The following is a 12772-nucleotide window of genomic DNA, read 5'->3' as shown; positions in this document are numbered from 1 at the left end:
TTTTCAGGAACGCCCTACTCCTGTCACACACATTCACACCTGGCAGCCCAGTTCAACCATCGTCTGATGGCTGATGGGCAACGCCTCGATTGATAGCGGCTCAGCATTTGTACTGAGGGAGGGACAAGTACTGCGATTTCATGATCCCAATCAAAAGTTATGTTTTGTGGTTCAGTGGTTACAGAGACTGAAACAGGTTCATACAATGGAAAAAAAATGACTGCAAATCTATAACTGACAATAGACACCTTTATACGAAGATGGACCTGTGTTACATTATACCTAAATGCTTAAACAATCGAGAAGGGTTGGGGTAACAATGGTTGGGGTAACAAAACTGTGCTCTACTATCAGGACTACAATTGTTAGGCCCACTAATAATAATCCTGCTTTGTGACGAATGCCAACCTTTTGTAAAAACAGTTTCTTTCATTCATTGTATTTATTTATTTAATTCTTATGATTTAATTCTGCTTCAGTATTTTTCTTTCCCTTTTATTAATATTCCTTTTTGAGTACATGTGTGAAATGTATACATGTTGGAAGGTATATGTATTGGTATGCTGTGTGTATGTAGGTGGATAAAGGCAGATGAATAGTATATGTATGTGTATTTTTGTGTATATGTGCATGTATTTACATATATGTTTAGATAGGTACTCGCTAATAGCCAAAATATTAGTATTGTTATTATTTTTATCACGTGCCTTTATTTATTTTTTTAGAGGTCGTATGTCAGGGACTGTTCTATTGAGTTAAAAATGTAAATCCAACTGGTGACCTTCTCGTCACCAGCTGGATTAATTAGAAGATTCCGTAACACTACAAATTATTCGACTCATTTTTAAAAGAGTACTGCACCAATTCAGCATTGCACTCCTATAACATTGTCAAACTCACATTGAAAAATGTTTTTATTATGTTATGATAATAATCTTTCTTGACTTGGATAACTCTTTCTTTATTAAATTCATACAGAGATACGGAAAGTCAGAAATACACCTTTATCTTACTGTGGAAATGATATCTTATATTATCTTCAAGAAATGTTTTCTGTTGTTTCTGTTCTTATCTCTTTGCAGTGGAAATTACCCAATTTCCCGACTGCCGTCATTAGAATCTCATTCTATTCAATTTAATCTAATCTGACATCACTTTTAGTTCTCTGGAAAAGAAGTTGTATTTGGTCCAGAAATTACATTAAAAGATAAAAATAAAATGGCTTAGACACATTAAAAAAGAAGACGCTTATACTGTGACATTGCTCCTGCATTACCTAGTCTTTTTTTGTGTTGTCACTTTCACTTATTTGCCAACACTTGTACAGCTGTCACACAAATGTTCTGGCGTTGTACTTATAACAAGTCAAGCAGAAGTTTAGTCATAAGAACAGGATGTTGCTGACGTAACCGTATGACTCAACTTCTAAGACAGAACAACCAAATTAATACGTCAGTCTGTGTGCCAGCAGTGAGAAAACTGATAAGAGTGGAACGAGATCAAGAAGTTCTCAGTCAACTACATAATGTGAGAACAAACAGGAGAGCCTCTTTCCAACAATCAAGTCATGATCAAATGTATTACCGACACTTGATAAGCCTTTTCTTTATTCAGTGTGGCTTTGTGGCACAAGGCAGTTTGCCTGTGCCAAAGCACACTGACTGTAATCCTGCGGGCTTAATAATAACTAGAAAATTCCTAAAGAAATTTTGACAGTGTGGCTTCTACTGCCCGAAGAAATCGCAATATATACACACGCCAATGTTACCGGTAATGTCATTCAGGTTCAATTGAGATAGCGCTACTCTCTTTTCTGCATTTTAGATTCATACTCTTGGATTGAATCTTGTATTTGTGGGGCTTTTATTTTGAAAGGGTGGGACTGGGTGGGTGAGAGAGGGGGAGAGGAGCCAGAATCATAATGTTTGACACTAAAATGAGAGGCTTCATCACAAGCATTCCAGTTAGAATTCATTCTGTGGGGCTTTTAATTTGAAATGGGGGGGGAAAGTCCTCTAAAAATATCTAAGACCTGAATGACTGTATGATAGAGAGAGACAGGCAGAAAAATAGACAGAGAGGAGAGAGAGACAGAGTGAGTGAGACAGGCAGACAGACAGTTAGATGGATTGAGTGAGTGGGAGAGAGAGACAGGCAGACAGAGAGAGCGAGAGCCTGCACTGGCCACACACCTGGTGTTAGAGGCAGACTGATTAAGAAATGTTACAGTAAACAGGGATTTTGAACAAAACCCCTAACTCCTTTTAACAAATTAGTAGGAGTCTGAGTGCCAAAATATGGATACAGTGAGAAAGATAAGACTCTGGCAAACGCGCTGATGTGTTTTTTATGTTTGTGGTGTTAATAATGTGAGCTCCAGAGCAATAGACAAAACTGGTACCGTCTGCTTTCTTTGAGAAATGAGTGGTCAGATTTAACATGGAGTCTAATGGAGCAGTTGGTTGGAGTTCATGTCGCTCTGTGGCTCTTTGAGCCAAATGTGTAAGTCTGTTGGATTCCACAGACATCTGTGTGTGACAGCACAACATTTCCAAGCTTTTGGGTCAAAAATGGTGAATAAAGAGTAAAAATTGTGGGAGCTGGAGCAATTTGTTTGGAAAAATCACAGAATATTTTCAAGCTCCGCTCCACTCTGACAGTTATGCTCTCACTCTAGCTCTTAACGAGCTGTGCAATACACACCCATTATAAAATCTGAAACAGACACAAAATTTTCCTTAAACTTAATCTGTGACTTCATGAAAACTGTGCTAGCTATCAAAATGTCCCTTTGGCTCAATAAAGTGCAGCGTTTTGACTACATTTTAAACTTTGAATCATGTTTCTACATTAAAGTATGGCTAGTCAATATGGGCCCAAAGTTAAGTGTTTTTTTAGCTCTCTTCACGCCGAAACCCCATTCAAGTGAATGGGGCTCAGTTTTTTGTGATTTTCGGGAAAACCGCTGGGCGAATCACTCCGAAAAATAGAATGCACACTATTCCCGATTGGGCCGCACGTTTTGATGTATTTTTCACGCCGCTGTTGGCAACGCTGTGTGAGGAGAAGCGCGGCAAACTTTTGGATAAACCTGATTATTATGATTAAGCCCGATGGATTATATACAGTGTGCTTTGGCACAGGCAGTTTTACTGCCTTTGTGCTACAAAGCCACACTGAATAATAATACTAATCTTTATCGAAATGTGTGGCGCGCTTCTCCTCACACAGCGTTGCCAACAGCGGCATGAAAAATACCTTAAATCGTGCGGCCCAATCGGGAATAGTGTCTATTTTTCGGAGAGATTCGCCCAGCGGTTTTCCCGAAAATCACAAAAAACGGAGCAAAATCGCCCCATTGACTTGAATGGGGTTTCGGTGTGAAGAGAGCAAAAAAAACACTAAACTTTGGACCCATATTGACTAGCCGTACATTAACGTAGAAACATGATTCAAAGTTTAAAATGTAGACAAAACGCTGCACTTTATTGAGCCAAATGGACATGTTGATAGCTAGCACAGTTTTCATGAAGTCACAGATTAAGTTTCAGGAAAATTTTGTGTCTGTTTCAGATTTTATAATGGGTGTGTATTGCGCAGCTCGTTAAGAGCTAGAGTGAGAGCATGACTGTCAGAGTGGAGCAGAGCAGGAAAATATTCTGTAATTTTTCCAAACAAATTGCTCCAGCTCCCACAATTTTTACTCTTTATACACCATTTTCGCCAAAAAGCTTGGAAATGTTGTGCTGGTCGCAGTAAAGTGTCTATGGAATCCAACGGACTTACACATTTGGCTCAAAGAGCCGCAGAGCGACATGAACTCCAACCAACTGCTCCATTAGACTCTATGTTAAATCTCACCACTAATTTCTCAAAGAAAGCAGACGGTACCAGTTTTGTCTATTAATCTGGAGCTCACATTTTTAACACCACAAACATAAAAAACACATCAGCGCGTTCGGCAGACTCTTATCTTTCTCACGGTATCCATATTTTGGCACTCAGACTTTTGTTAAAAGGAGGAAGGGGTTTTGTTCAGCTGATGCTCCAGCTGATGCTCCCGTCATTTCCAAAGGCTTCTCAACCAAAGGTTTATATCTTAAATACAGAAATTATGGGAGTGTTGGCTCCCATAATTTCCAAAGGCTTCTCAAACAAAGATGTTTATGTCCAGTACAGAAATGACGGGAGCCATTTGTGGACTGTCCATCACGAATACAAGATTCAATCCAAGAGTATGAATCTAAAATGCAGAAAAGAGAGAAGCGATATATCAATCAAAGCTCAACGATACTACCGGTAACATCGGCGTGTGCAGTTATATCTTGTCTTCAGGCAGTAGAAGCCACACTGTCAAAATTTCTTTAGGAATTTTCTAGTTTTATACTAAGATACACCCCACACAAGCTGGAAAACCCCCACTTGTCGATCGTCAACCACTCAAAACAAGGTTAATTTCCTGGAAGTGCTCACCACCTTGGCACAAAGGACAGACAAACATCATGTCCTGTGTTTTTTGATTCTTATCATGGAAAAGTTTTTTTTGTTAAAACTGTCATTTAAAAATCTCAGACCGACATCAAAGGGATTACATCATTCACACTGTATGCCAGTTATTGCCTGCTTTGGAAGAGGCAATTTATTCTTAGGATTTATGAAAATATTTGGCAAGGGTCAATGAGAAAGGGTCTGCTGTGAATTGTTACAGCTCAGATCCGCATACATTGCTTTCAAACTGGTCCTAACTGTAGGCTACTACATGTTGCATTTTCAACTATCATTCTCAACCTAATGATACCTACTTCCTTAGAAAGGCAGCAAAGTAGAGAAAAAAGGATTTGGAGTCAAAGGCTCTTGAAAGCCAAACTGTGTAATAGATATGTAAATTGTAAAACCGTTGTTTTTTTTTGCCTTTTTATGCTGATTAACCATTATCACAAACTTCACATAAAGCCTTAATCAGATACTATGCTTGGATAACAAGCACATATACGTGTATACTCCACGGGCACACCTCTCAGGGCTCACCTCACATGACGTGGAGACACTCCTGGAGGAATGGCACTTTACTCCGAATGGCAGAGCAGGACCGTTCACTCTATATGCGTTATAATATAACGCTTCAGCAGTTGGTCAAATCAAGCAGGCATTTCCCAAAAATACAGTGTTTTTAGTTAAAAATATCCTCCTTATGTTACTCCTTCCACTGCAGCTCAGCGAGGGAATAGTATCTGGGGGAACATAAATAGATCATTTAAATTTAATTCTAAAAAGACTGTTTTAAAATGTTTTATATGGTTTAGTTCACATGCACACCCAGTGTAGAAGGAAGCTCAGGAAGCTATACTGAATTATCAATAACTGTACTGACTAAAATATTATTGTATGACCGTGAATCATTCACTTTTTTGTTTTATTCTTCTGAATGCAACCCCCATTTTCAGTCAACAATCAACTATTTCAATTTCCATTTGTTTTATTCCCATGACATGCAGTAGCATTTGTAATAGTGGACAAGGAAAATTAAAAGAAATAGTGATTATGATTCACCAATTTATGAAACAAATGATTATCTGCAGTGAACATTAAATGAAACCAGTCTCGTAGACCCCGTCTTCATGTGCTCATCAGAAGTATATTGAGTCTCTTACACAATAGAGTGAGGTCAGAGGCTCCGTATATGTTTATTTCATATTTTATACTTTACATAAATATAAATGTGTCATTAAACATATGACAGGTTACTTGCCATCTGTCCGTCTTTCCTTTAAGACCATCTTTTCCAAAATTGTATGTGTGCTTCAGTTTTGATTACAGATTTCAGATCTGACATTACCATGATAGTGATCTCTTTTGACCTCCAGCTCTCGGTCACTCACTCAGATATTACTTTCATTCACATTTTTTAATTTTGGGTTTGTTTTCTTTCCTCCATTGTTCACAATACTATAATGTCTGTGAGGCCGACTGGTTGTACTGGTCAGTTGATCTCCATATAAAACTGTCACCACATGATTTACTGTACATGTGATACTCACTGATCAAATGGCACCCTCTTCTGGTAAAGACCAGGCCATCCTCTATCCTTTTATACAGCAGCTGGTTAAAATGTGATTCAAGGTCATGCTGGTTTGTGCCGCATTTCTTTTTCTTTTAGATTTTCTATACAATACATTAAGCTCCCCTTTAGATGCCCTCGTTCCATTCTATTATATGTTAATGCTTCTCCTTAAAGCAAGCCTGACATCTCGATGTAACGGGTCAATGCCCAGGACAAAATGGTTTAATCTTGCTTCAATCAGGTGTCACATTCACAGCAATCACCAGGAAGGTGAGTTGTTGGAGAGCTGGTCAGTGGAGCAGTTCAGTGCCTTGCTCAGAGGCAGCTTGTTTCATTCAAGATGGGGAGCGGATTCAAACCTCACAAGCCTCCTTTAGAAATTCCCTGATGACTTTGGGCTCAGCATTACCCAAAATAACTGTGCTGCCTGTGACATGGTTGTTCTAAATTATCTCTAAGGAACTAACAGACAAGAGAAACTAGTTTGACACATTATTAATTAAAGGGAACATAATGTGATTAGATGACAACTTAAGTAGCTCAAATCTTCCAACAAGACGGCCAAAATAATGTAAAGTGTGTTGTCTGCACAGTGGTGAGCAGTTTGCATTGGTGTGCTTAAGAGTCTGGTAATCTTCTTAGTGTCGGTAAGTACCCAGCCAGAAATCAGCTACTGTCCAGATTGTCTCTTCCTGCCCCAGATAAACGACTCAGACAATAACAAAGCGAGGCTCGAGGAAATATGTGGCATGGTCACTTCACTGGCATGAAATATGCACCTTCTCTCCTTTCGGAACTGTGTTGACAGAGCCGTGGAAGAAGTTCTGGTGGGTCTCCTCAACTTAAAGATGTTTGGCAGCGGAACTAAGAAGTGGTTTGTGAAGAAGCAGAAGAGGCAGCAGCAGAGGTCTGGCAGGAGGCCATGCACCAGGAAGAAGAAGAGATGGGCGTCTAAGATGCTCAAACGGCACCGGCAAAAGATCCTGAGCGAGCTGGATGTCAGCACGGTGCTTCCCTACCTGGTATATGATAAGGTTTTCTCACTGGGGGAGTACAAGGAAATACTGGGACAGGAGTCCAGCAAGAAACGGACGGAGATATTCTTGGACCATCTGTCCTCTAAGGGGCCTGCTGCATTCTGTTCATTCTGCTCTGTTTTGGAGGAAGTGTGTCCTCACCTGCTAACTTCCTTTCTGCTGGATGAAAAAGGTACAACCATTGATTAGCCACTAATTACATTAATGACCAACACCAAAGCTAAAGGTCATAGAGGGCTGCGTTTGTTCCTGCACTGATGTCCAGTGTGCATGAGAACAAAACAGCATTCCAGCTCTGTAGCTGCTTTCCACTTACTTTTCAAGTATTATCTTGTGTTGCATTTCATTTTTTGAAAGAAAATGAAAACAAACAAAAAACAATATAAAGAGAAGAATACTACTTTGTAGTAAGCCACCGCTACAGACTAAGAGCCAGCAAAAATAGCTGCTTAAATCTGATGGCTGAGGGGATTACTGAGCCGCCAGCGATCCCAACTAGCCTCTGACAACATATGGCCTCAACGTGGCTGTTGTCTGCAGGGCCCTGTCTGTGCTGCACTACTCCAAATCAATATGCTTCAATTGCTTTTACAAAAAACTGAATACTCCCAACAAAATGACCCGCATTTACAGCTCAGTGTTATTTATAAATAATATCCCACAATTACAAACCTGTGAATCCTCTTACGTATTCACCCAGTCAGGGGGGAATTTGTGTAAATTAGCAGAGCCTAATATATTAATCTGTTTCTACAGATGGTGCCCCAGGACAGGGCAGGAACGGGGGACTCCCAGTGCCCCCTAACAGTCCAAGAGAGCAACCTCTGTGCTCCCCTCCCATGTACACCGACCCCGTGTTTGACTCCAGGTGAGAGCAACTTTACATTTCACTGAAGTTGAGAAAAGGTGTCCCATATAGAGTGCTTTAGTGTCAGATGGATCACTCCATGTTCTATAAGTTGATAAAATCCACCCTGTGTTATAAAGTGTCACATTAGATAAAGTAAATCTTGGTGATGAGGTTAAATCAAAGGCCCCTTTTAGAGCTTTGATTTATGCTTTCATTGAAATGTCTCCTCTTTAGTGCTTTTACAGTCTTTACAAATGTTTTGTGATTGATTACAATCATAATTCCTGGGGTGACAGACAGGTGCAGTCATCAATTCATCTCACCCTCAAGGAACATTGCAATATCAAGTTTTTTTTGTCAAGTCTTGATCAGGTCTACCCGGCATTTTCCAAACCACGGCTGTGTTTTATTGCTTTGCGTGGCTTGTGTAGCAAAATGTGGTTGCTAACAGTGTTGCTCATCTGTGCGCTGTTGCTTTATGCTGCTCTGCATGGCAGCATGGGCAGAATGATGGATGTTGTCGATGTATGGTATCATCGCATCAATATTTTGCGGCATGATTTCTGCACTGTCCTGTGCATGCTGATATTGTTGCTTTTGTTATCATGCCGGTGTCTTATTGTCTTATATTCCTTTATCTGTCACTGCTTTGGTTTTAGAACATAATGCCGACGGACTCCAGGTGAAAATTATCTGGCTGATTCTCACAGGCACATTTACAGAAATGTTGATTATTGTGTGTTGCCCTTATAAATATATATTAATAAATGAAGTGGTGGAAAGATGTATTGGATATTTAGGAGGAATGCTTCCAGACACTTGAACAATCAATGCTGAGAAATGGTACAAGCAGCGTGCGGTGCCCCAACACTAAGACACTTTATGTTGTTTTCTTCTTTAATTTGACCTCATCTGTAGTTGGACTAATTTGGCAGAAATGATCTTGCACAAGTGAAGGCTTTTGCAGCACTATATTCAAGTCTTAAAATGGTGATTCATAACTGAGTAAATAAATGAAATGACAGAAAAGAGGAGCATAAAATGACATCTGCTGAGCTATTCTTTTGTATATGACGGCCACAGCAGTCCGGTAATCTGGTGCAGAGTCCTGCGAGGCTGCTTTTGTCACTGTGTGTCAGGCCCCGTGAATGCATCACGACTGAGTGTTGGTGTCTTTCTGGGTGTGCGTGGACCCCTGGAGAGTACCCTTGGCCCAGCTAACACAGCAGGGGGAGGGGAGAAGCAGGGAGCAGTTGACATTGTGTATATATACGTGTACGTGTGTATGTGTGTGTGTGTGTGTCTGCGTGTGTGTGTGTGTGTGTGTGTGTGTGTGTGTGTGTGTGTGTGTGTGTTTGTGAGTGCTTGCTTGCTTGGATGTGATGCCTGAAGTGACGGAACAGACAAGCTGATATGCTCCCTAGACCATTAAGAAGGCCTCTTTAATGTATGACAGCTAAGTCAGCATGGAGACAACTATCCTAGTGGTCTTGCCCTGGGCACTGACACACAAACACACACACACACACAGACACACAGACACACACAGACAGGCTGACAGAAACAGACCAACACACACAACACAGCATAGCTGCACACAGTCAGAATAGTCACAGAGCTTCCACACGAGATGCAGTACGCTAACAAGATAATGTAAGTCCTTTTGAAATTTTATTTCAGAGATAGATACTTTATTTGAACGTATGCCAAAGACTCTTGAGTACAGCTGTGAGCGATGATGCTGATGATAATCTGTCGGTGTAAAGGGAGGAGGATTTTTGTCGCTTCTTGTTTTGTCTTTTATGTATTCCTGCTTGTGTGTTAGCTGTTAATACAGGCTGATTCTGACTCAGTGATGGGGAAGCTTGACTGCATGTATGTCAAGATAAAAACGGCATAATCTTTTGTTTATTCACTCTCAGGAGAAGTAGGACAGAAATTGCCTCAAGTCATGGATGCTCAGCTTCATAATTTGTGTGCCAGCATGTGTCCCTGTGTGACAGAGTGAAGCATGTCTGCCACCGTGCTTGTTACAAATGTGGAAACAACCTGGGAATATGTACCTCGTGGCAAATTGTTTGTGTGTTTGCTTTCGCCTTTCTGATCTGCCCACTTTCTCTGATCCACAGCAGAAGAGCAGATTGATTGTCAGCTGTGTGGGTTCAAAGAGACACTGTGTTTATTACTTTGGCTTTTTCGTGTCCGCCTCTGGTCAGAATCCTGCTGACTGGGAGCGAACATGCAGCATTTAATCACATCTCTGGGCTTCTGTCTTAAAGGACACAAAGGACCTGTGTATCACTATAAGAGCAGCGTGGGAACTGGTGCGAGGCTGACTGAATCCAGTTTAAGGGCCGTACTCTGCCATATTATTGTCATGGGACTGTTATAGTGTGTTTGAAACCAGCATATAAAAGATCAAGAGCAATCGTCTCAAATTAAAGTGCTGATTTAAGTGCATTAATAAACCCATGATTACGCAGAATTATTGATTGGATAGCTGGCTTTTTTTTTTAATAGCCGCAGGATATATCACTACAGAGGATGTGAGCATGATTCACCAGGATGTGTTGGCCGTGTGTTTGGATCTGTGGCCTTATATGTATATGTGAGGCTGCAGCGATGATGTAAGTCACCGTGCCTTCATCCATAAGTGGAGAAAATTAGATGGTGGCAGGTCGAGGAGGAGGTGGAGGAGGAGGAGAGGAGAGATTAGCTGGAGCTGTGAGGTTATACTTCTCTGTGCTGATGACTCACCTCACAGCACATAGAGAGAAAGCACTGCGACAGCACTGAGGTGTGACTGTGTGTGTGTGTGTGTGCGCGTGTGTTTCATTGCTCTTGTTCTTCTTGGTGCAGTGCATTCATGTGAAGAGGACTTTCTCTGTGAACTTCTCCTCTCTGTTTGGTGCAAAAGTAATAAATCACGGTAGTGATTCTCAGGGCTTTCATCCAGGTTTGTCTCCTCTGGGAGCAGCCTCTGAGTCCTACAAACCAGCTTTGATTTTGCTGTACAGAATGAAGTGGACAAGAGAGTCTAAGGACACAAGAAAGAAGGGCAGCCCTGTCTGTCCTATTTAGTTGCTTGGAGGAAAAAAAAGGGCTTTAGTGTGTTATTAGCGGACACGTTTGCCGGTGCATCTCTGTGTGAATGTGCCGTTGTGTGCGGCATGCAAAAAAAGATGTCAGCAGTGGGTTCTCATGTGAGAAGGGTAATGATGGGGCAGGCTGCTCCGAGCCACTACTGTCGAGATGCAGAGGGGGATGCCAATGTGAAATCAAAGTGCTGCATGCAGCGGGCTTCAGACTGCAGCACAACCACTGACCCACTGCTGTCTCAACGTTTCCCCACTGACACACTACTACTGGTTCCCATACTCGCTCCCTGTACTGTGTGTGTGTGTGTGTGTGTGTGTATGAAAGAGAGAGAGGAGGCTGGTGTATATGTATGTGTGTGTGTGTGTCCCTAAGAGTTCCCCCTTACACTAATGACTGCTGCGTCTTACATGCCTGATAATGACGAGCCTTAGCATCTGATTAATCAGGAGAGTCATCTGAATGGCATCCTAGTCAATGGGAGGTGACAGAGTGCTCTGCTGGTAGTTTTGTTGCTGCTCTGATGATTACATTAGCGGTGTAGTTGAGTGTTGACTGGATACAAAAAGGCTACTAACATGGAGCAGCAACATTTTCTGTATGAGGGATCATTCTTCACAATCTAAACCTGCAGTGAGGTACCAACTATTTTCCGCTAACTCTTTTCTTATCACATGCAATTAAGTGAAAATGCTTCCAGCAGAGATTTAAGGCTTACTGGGATCCAACACCAAAAAGACAGTTTCTTGTTTCATGTGCAACGACATGCACTTGCAGCCCAATTTACACAAGAAGAAACACATGACAAAAAAATCAAACAGTAAGTATTTTTTTAATTTGCATCAGAAGAAATGGAAAAAACTGCAAAAAAAAAACAATTTTCTGAACAGATAATATGGCCGACATCTTAACATTAAAAATTCTAAACATCTTCCATCAACTTGACAATGTTTAAGCTCAAAGCTTCAATGATGTAAACACATCATTTGTCCCACCAGAGTCCTGCGCTCTCTCCTGCGTTCCAACTGTCAAGCGCAGCTTGAGGACGCGATTTAGCGAGGTCTCTGTAAAGATGTGGACACGACAGTCAACAACCTCATGTATCTGGGTTAGCATGAAGTCCTATTTCATCTTATTGTTCTGCGACTGGACATTAGCCAGGACTAGGCTGGGTAGTGGAGTAGTCTTAGGCCCTAGGTGGGTTAGCTTAGCTTCCATCTCGACTCTCCTCCCCTCTCCTTCTTTGGCGGTGGAATTGATTTTTGGTGGAGTTGGTCCGGCTGGTTTGGCTGGGTATGGTAGGATGCAGTGGACGGTGATCATCTCGAGGTCTGCTACACTTTATCCAATCCCCACGCTTCCTTCTCTGATCTTGATGTTAAGTATCTCTGTCAAGTGCCTTACGTGCATCCACTAATAAACACGAAAAGCATCTACGTGCACTGCCGTTGCCATGGCATGAATTTAATTATTAAATGTCAAAAAAGTCAAAAAATAGCAGCCTAAAAATATTCAAATGTGTGTCATACGTAAACTTAAAGTTGCCGAACCACCCAAATTCACAGAAAAGGTCTCAGTAGTAGCTTATTAAATTACATGTTTTTGAATGGTACTGATTCCATTATACATATTCTGTTTCAAACCCAGAGATCTGTGGAGAATCCATGTTGTTGTTTATTTCAAATATATTTTTTATTTCTTCTTGCTACACAGATATTCTTAGGGGGC

Source organism: Anarrhichthys ocellatus, unplaced genomic scaffold, assembly GCF_004355925.1.
Source record: "Anarrhichthys ocellatus isolate YVR2014 unplaced genomic scaffold, GSC_Weel_1.0 scaffold2, whole genome shotgun sequence".
Classification (NCBI taxonomy): domain Eukaryota; kingdom Metazoa; phylum Chordata; class Actinopteri; order Perciformes; family Anarhichadidae; genus Anarrhichthys; species Anarrhichthys ocellatus.
The sequence above is the reverse complement of the archived record's forward strand: the minus strand, read 5'-3'. Positions refer to the sequence as shown.